At 55.8% G+C, this 6,480-nt stretch overlaps 1 long non-coding RNA gene across 1 annotated transcript; it reads left to right on the top strand.

Annotated features, from left to right (window-relative positions):
- The first annotated feature begins 3,429 nt into the window (after positions 1 to 3,429).
- LOC308525857 lies at positions 3,430 to 6,077 on the top strand. The gene is made up of 3 exons (XR_013996489.1): positions 3,430 to 4,368; positions 4,999 to 5,279; positions 5,377 to 6,077. It is a non-coding gene; the product is annotated as an uncharacterized lncRNA (long non-coding RNA).
- The last annotated feature ends 403 nt before the right edge of the window (positions 6,078 to 6,480 follow it).

Below are 6,480 nucleotides of genomic sequence, written 5' to 3'. Positions count from 1 at the left end.
CTACTCACTAATTTCTCCACATTTCACATTTAAGGATTTAGACAAGTTTTACTTTATAGTAAATGGCTCTCAACATTTAAGGGCATTTCTGTTCAAATGCTGGAACAACATTTAAAAAGCACACCTGACAGATCACTGGCATATTGAAATGAAACAAACAAAAACAACATATCATTTCTAATGCATCAAAAGTTGAACCACTTGGTGCTTTAAGAAACTAGTAAATGTCATCATTAATTTTGAGGCTCAATCCACCTAAACATATAATTGCAAGCAATTCCAATTTCTGGTGCTAACCCAAAAGACCAAGGCATGAATAAAATTACTGGCAATGGAACAGTCGTGCTTGTTTGCAAACTTAACAGTTCAGCTTATTACTACAAAGAAGTGGATGAGCTGTGGGTGGTAAGAGCCCTCACCCCTTACTTCCAGAACATTTCTATGAACAGTAACTAACAGCCAGTCAAATTCGGCCACTGTAGAAGGTGGATGACAGTTCTGCCTCAGACAACTCTTATATGTAAAACGGTTTTGTGGCATAGCGGTTAAGCTGCAATCCTCAAATACAGGAATCAAAACAAACATTCATGTCAGCACTAGACAACCTTTAAAAACAGTGTTTGAAATGGCTTTCACATCACAAACAGTTTAATTTGACTTCGTTTCTCCTCTGAGATCTTTTTGGCACCAGCAGCTTTCTTGGCTGAAATATCTAAGCCTGTGGTTCCCATGCAGCTCCTCTAGGGTTGCAGTTATGTTTTCTGTGAATTAAGTGTTATTCCTGAGAGAACGGTTATGTCACATTCATGACACTTTTTCCTCCTTCTGATAAGTCAGTTTTGAGAACAGTTTAACTTGGGCCATGACTGAGATAGTGCCTGTGGGAGCCTCATCAGGGTACGCCAGATGTTCAAGGCCAATCTGAGCAGGAGAATCCTAACTGGGATGTTCAAGGCCAATCTAAGCAAGGACACAGAGATTGTACTGTACACACTGGGCAGGAGTACCTTACTATAACCCAAATACTGATGTCACTGTTGGGCAGGAAGCCTTTGTGTCTAAGTTAGTACAAACGTGTTCCTAACCAGCCGGTGGGTGGCTGCTTGGTATGGCTCCTGTTTGCTACTGTATTAGCAAGGGCTGCTTGGCGCAGCCACTGTGTGAAGCTACTTTGAAGAACTGTTTTGTCTGATGGCTCCTTGTTAGCAATGGCTACATGGCCTGCAAAAGAGACTCTCCTGCCCTAACCGGTTTGGCTCAGTGGATAGAGAACAGCCTGCGGACTGAAGGGTCCCAGTCCAGGGCATGTACCTTGGTTGCAGGCACATCCCCAGTAGGGAGTGTACAGGAGGCACCTGATCTATGTTTCTCTCTCATGATGTTTCTAACTATCCCTCTCCCTTCCTCTACGTAAAAAAAAATGAAAATATTTTTTTAAAAAGACTCTCCTATATGCCTCTGTCTCTCATGTCCTCTTTGTCTACTGCCCGGCATTCACGTGGGTACAGCCCCTGGCAGAGGACTGTGCACCCCACAGTGCCTTATAAAACTTACACCAAACACCACAAAATCCAGCCGGCCTTCCTATGTTCTAGTCAACAGGTTATCCAACATATTAACTCTGAGAGGAAGCCACAGAATCGGTAATTAAAGGATCGCCTGCACAGAACAATGGCCACTTTGTGCTGATTAGTATATTTAGATCTTTGCAGCCCCAACTGTGTGTGCGCTTCCCGGGGGCCCTATAACAGCTCCGCATGGAACTGATGCGCTCCCAGGGAGACCGCGGCCTGGCTTCCTGGGAACAGGGACCTGCCAAGAGCACCCGAGGCGGCTGGGGGGGAGGGGGGGACCCGAAGGCACAGGAGGCACCGGAGCCGGGTCTGGGCAGAAGGGCCGCGTCCGGGGCCTCAGGGTCAGCGAGACCCGCGGGCTGAGCCGGGGCCTCAGCAGCACCAGCCGCCTGGCGGCCCGCTCTGAGCTTCGGCCGCGGGGACACCGCGCTCAGCTGGGAAGGAGGCCTGGGAGGCGCGGGGAGGGGCGGCGCGGAGCCCAGGCCACGCCGCCCGGGGCGGTCGGGTGCGGGGTCAGGGACACACGGCGACCAGCAGTGCCGCCGGCCGGGACTCGCCTGAGTCACTCGGGACGTGCGAGGCGCGGGAGCCCGGCTGCGCCCCCGGGGCCACAGCAGAGTCGGTCACGGGGACTCCGCCGCCGCTGAGCGTTTCCTCCCCCTCCGCCCCCCGCTCCCGGGAACCAGCGAGCAGCAGCCCAGGACCGCGGGCGTCAGCTCCCGCTCTAAAAGCAAACGACGGACTCCGCTGAATTTCCCGTCCTGCTTCGCGCGGGGCCCGGGGGCGGGGCCTTGAAGCACCGGGTCTCGCGGGAGGTGCCGCAGCCCGCGGTCCGGCTCTGCTCGCCTCGGGGGAGGATGCTGGGTCCGCCCGCCGGTACCGCCTGGTCCCCGGCGCCGAGTGGAGCCCGGAAGCAGGACCCGGTCAGCTGGAGGCTGAGCTGTGACTGGACCGTCCCGGCCTCTCCATCTGCGCCGAGTCCTGTCACTAGGAGCCTGAGATGCCTCCACCCGGAGCTGCCGCACTTCCAGGCCGGTTCTGCTCGCTCCCCGGTGGGACTGGGGCGGTGAGGGGCGCGCTGATTTCCCCTCTGCCAGTGCTCCTTCACCCTGTAGGGCCAGACCCTGTGAAAAGTGCAGGAAAGACACGGAGGTCCTCACAGAAACATGGCATGCCATTTCTGAGCTTCACAGACACACCCCCAGGTGACGCCTAGACCTGGATGAAGCATCCCTGGAGACCGGATACTGAAGGGAGGGGCCCTCCACGGAGGCAGCCTTGACCACTCAGATGCCTCTGCTGACCCAGCACCCAGGCCTGGCGTCCTGACCAAAGGCGCTGCTGGAGCTGGGGTGACGCTAGGCTGTGAACAGGCTGAGCAGGAGCGGAAACTTTGGTCCTGGCCATGTGGCCTGTGAGGGGCGGCCCTGGGAGGGGAGGGCTCTCCGAGAACCCTCCTGCCCTCACTAAGTCCTCTCCATCGTTCCTCTCTTCTCTGTAGGACACTCCCAGGTGCCCGATGACCTGCCAAGGTACCTGCTCAGAAACACCTTCATCTCCTGACCCCCGGGGGCCAGGCAGGCGCACCTGCCAGTAGCAAAGGGAGGATGCCCTCCAGCTCTGTGCCCGCAGAAGGACTGTCAGCCCCTGCGGGGGAAGCTGCTGAAGGCCGGGCGGTATGTGAAGCCCAACTTGAGACCTGCTGAGCCCGAGGCCCACCCAGTGCGCCCTGAGGCAGCCCTGCCTCCTCAGAGCCTTTCTCTGGGCAGAGCCAGGCCACCCCATTCCCCCCTTTCCCCCCCACCTCCCACACAGCTGCCCGCTGGTGCCTGTCCCTAAATAGGGCAGTCAGCCTAGCCTCAGCCCAGCTGCTTGGGACCTCAGGCCACAGGCCGGCAAACAGGAGTCACCTGAAGGCGGGGGTTCTGAGGACTCGAGGGCAGAAACAGCCAGCCACACCCTCTGCCCCAGCTCCTTCACCGCCAGGGTCCCCAGTGCCAACCACTGGACAGGAGGCGCTTCTCACTGGCTCCCCCAAAGGAGGAGAGGCTGGCTCCCCTGCAGCCTCCTCCACGGCCCCGCCATGGCCACGGGAGGTGGCGGCCACAGCAGCTCCAGCCCCAGCACCACACAGTGACTGCAGCCCCGGCTGCCAGGACGAGGCCTCAGCCCCGGACGTTCAGGGCACGTGGCCACCGTGGCCCCTGTCCTGGCAGTGTCAGCTTCTCAGAGCCCGACGGGTCCAGGGCAGGACCACAGGGAGGGGCTCCCTGCCAAGAGCCCACGCAAGTCACCCGACGTGGCTCCCACGCCAACGGGCCCCTGAGAACGTCAGTCATGGGAACAACTTAGAGAGCAGGCGGGTGTCGCCACAGCTGCGTGGGACCAGCAGGTGGAGCTCAGAAGATGAGCGTGGCCGTGGGTGACTGGTCTTTTGGACCCGCAGCCCCTGAGCCTTCAAACTCCTGACGCCCCTTCTGACCACCAGGGCCCCCTCTCCCATCGGCCGGAGGGGCCGGGAGCGACTTTGGAATGAAGAAGTGTTCCCGCCGCTGCTCCCATCTTTCGGTGAGTGACAAGGCTCTGCCGGACCCTAGGGTCACACTCCCACGATGGCTGCACACGTCTGACCCTTCAGAAACTGGTCTCTTTGAACAAATCCACGTTGGCCCGGGGATGCTCACAGTGCAGTCACAAACACACTCCCTGAGGCAGATGCTGTGCCCCTTACAACATGTGTCAGCAACCTGACCTCCATGAAAGCGTCCATGTGTGTGCTGCTGTGGGTGAGCAGGTACATGAAGGCACGCTCTCAGGGCTGGGCCCTGTGGTCCGGACTTGACTCCATCTCCAGAAGCCTGGGGCTCCCAGGAGAAGCCCAGACTGGCCTGACGACCAAGAACTCGCGGCCCTGGGTGGACCTTGGAGTCGGGCTCACTGATACGCCAGAGCATTGCCGAGCCAGGCCTGGGCCCCACACTCCTGAGCCCGGGGCCCGAGGCCTTCCAGGCAGGTGGCCTCAGGCTGTGCCTCTCTCCAGCTGGCTCCTGGGCCCCGGACCTGCCCCCGGGTTCACTTTTCTACCATCATGGGCTCTGCCCCGCCTGGCGCAGAGAAGCCCTGCCCGCCCCTCCCAGCAGAGGCCACAGTGTGCAGAGGGGAGCGTGTGCGAGAGGCGGGTACAGCCTGGTCGCTAACGTGGCTGTAGCCCCCGGTGTCCACCATCGAGGATGACACTTTGAGTCTTTGTTTCTGAGTCACTCCCCGGGATAGAAACCCAATTTACTATATTCCATACCCGTGTAGGCACTCATGGAATATATGTGTTTTGAGGTGTCCCCCAAATGGATGTACCACAGGCTGGCTGTCCACCAAATGTACACACACTTTAACAGCTGAGAACTCAATTTTCCCTCCTTTTCAGGGTTAGCGGATTTGATGTAATGGGTGAAGCCAGACTCAGCTTGGAACCAAGAAGATGTATCCTCTGGACTTTGTGATGGGGACACATCCAGGATGAAGTGTCTGGTCCCGAACGGGCCCCAGTCCAGGCATCCAGGGCCGCTGTGGACAGAGGATGCGCAGAAACACGGAACGCAGCGATTCTCGGTGTTTGCGGTTCCATTGCTTCAGCAGCAGCAGCGCCTGGACCACAACTGACGCAGCCATGGAGCCGCACACATCAAGAATCGTTCCTTCGGTTAGGTGTTTGTACGCATATCTCTCAATAACTGCCCTTGATTCCTCGACTGCTGGGTGTTGCGTCCCCTCAACTTTAATTTTTCTGTGTCCCCATAAAAAGTCCTGTGGAGACATGCTCTTCGTTCAAATCTTACCGTCTTCACTGATTTCTTCAAATCTGTTCAAACTGAAAAGAAGTGAAAATTAAGTGCGTTATCAGCTCTTAATGTGTCTACATTTTGGGGGGATACTACATGTACATTCAATGGAGAGAATTTTCCATCACTTGTCTGACCTCTTTGTACCTGTTTTGGGGGACAGCCTGTATTTACATTCAATGGGGACTCATTGTCCATTAGAAGCCTGACCTCTCTTTACCTTTTTGGGGGACAGCCCATATTTACATTCAATGGGGACTCATTGTCCATCAGCAGCCCAACCTCTCTTTACCTTTTTGGGGGACAGCCCATATTTACATCCAATGGGGACTCATTTTCCATCAGCAGCCCTACCTCTTTTTACCTTTTGGGGGGGACAGGCTATATTGACATCAGCTGGCATCAATCTTTCTCTTTAGGAGTCACACCTCTAGTGTGTATATGGCCAGTTTCCTGACACATGGTTTCCGGTTTCCTAAGGTGCTCTCCTGGGATGGGCTTGGCCTGGGGACCGGGGCTCTATAAAGAGGTTTTCCTTTGGCCTTAATGTGCTGACAAAGAACTGGGTGTGCAAATGTGTTCTGTCTCCGAGTGCTGTGACCTGTACTGATTAGCCATTGATTCTGGAATACAAAGATGGGTTTGTAATAAAATGAGTTGGAGTAGAATTGAGTCCTGGATTTCCTCACCGCTCATCACTGGCAGCGATGCCCGAGCTCCGGGCTCCCCGTGTATCCTCTTCCCAGGCCTTGGTGTATTTTAAGTCCCTCTAAGTGGAATCCCATTTTGATTTGGGATTTCTATCACAGCAGGAGCTCAGCTTAAAATGATCCTTGGGGCCGAAACCGGTTTGGCTCAGTGGATAGAGCGTCGGCCTGCGGACTGAAAGGTCCCAGGTTCGATTCCGGTCAAGGGCATATACCTGGGTTGCAGGCACATCCCCAGTGGGAGATGTGCAGGAGGCAGCTGATCGATGTTTCTCTCTCATCGATGTTTCTGACTCTCTATCTCTCTCCCTTCTTCTCTGTAAAAAATCAATAAAATATATTAAAAAAAAAATGATCCTT

The sequence above is a fragment of the Myotis nattereri genome (genome assembly GCF_964212035.1).
Source record: "Myotis nattereri genome assembly, chromosome: 10".
NCBI lineage: Eukaryota > Metazoa > Chordata > Mammalia > Chiroptera > Vespertilionidae > Myotis > Myotis nattereri.
This window is presented reverse-complemented; position numbering and strand designations above follow the sequence as displayed.